Here is a 1,046-nt window from a genome sequence, read left to right on the forward strand (position 1 = left end):
GACCGGTCGCGCTCTTCCATACACTAAATGGATTCTTAACCTCAAATCTTGAATCAATGAAATTGACAATGAAAAAGCCCAAATAATACTTTTTTAACCCAAAAAAAAAAAACAAATTAACAGATTTTTTATAGATTCAGATCAAGTTCCATCAAGTTGATTGTGATGTAGGTTAATATGAGTTGTTCAAACTGATTATTTTTAATTTAAATTTATTTAAATATTAGATTAATAAATTTTAGATTAACTCATTAAATATGTATTCGTTTTATAACATAAAAAAAATATTTGTGAATTTGCGAAAAAAAAGTAACACCACACTATTTACTTATTTAAAATTTTGAAACTGAAAATAACTTAAAAATCTTCAAACTTTATTTAATCCTAATTAAAAAAAAAAACAAAAAATTAAGAAAGTTCATCTGTATATTAAAAAAGAATCAACAATAGAAAGGGACAAAGAAAGGAAGAAATCAAAGAATCAAGCCCACCCTCCAATGATATGATATGATATGATATGATGAGAGTGGAGCCCACACGTTGACAGAAAAATTGTTTGCAAGTGGGGGAAGTAACAGAGGGATCCCGTGAAGAAAGTTTGGATCTTGTGAAATGAACACTTGAAATTCAATTTGCTTATTTTAATTATATTATAATATAGGTTAATTGATTCATCTATTCTTATATTAGAGTTATTTTCTTATTTTTTTTAGTTACATTTTACATTTAATTTCATTCTTCAGTACAGCTAAGTTGATTAAAAATTTTAATTAAAAATTAAACTGAATAATTTTTGTATTTACTTTTATAAAATTAAGTGTTTCTTGAATTGAGTTATAGATTTGATCGGTTGATTCAATAATTTTTTTTTTTATATTTAATTAATTAATAATTAAATTTTATAATTTATTTTAAGGTTATTGATATCTTATTATCTAAGTTTAATAAGTTACTTTAAATTAACTTGGTTTATTTTTTTTAGTTACATTTTACATATAATTTTATTTTTTAATATTAAATTAATTAAAAATTAAATTTAATAACTT

Source organism: Populus euphratica, unplaced genomic scaffold, assembly GCF_000495115.2.
Source record: "Populus euphratica unplaced genomic scaffold, PopEup_1.0 scaffold102.1, whole genome shotgun sequence".
NCBI classification, from domain to species: Eukaryota; Viridiplantae; Streptophyta; class Magnoliopsida; order Malpighiales; family Salicaceae; genus Populus; species Populus euphratica.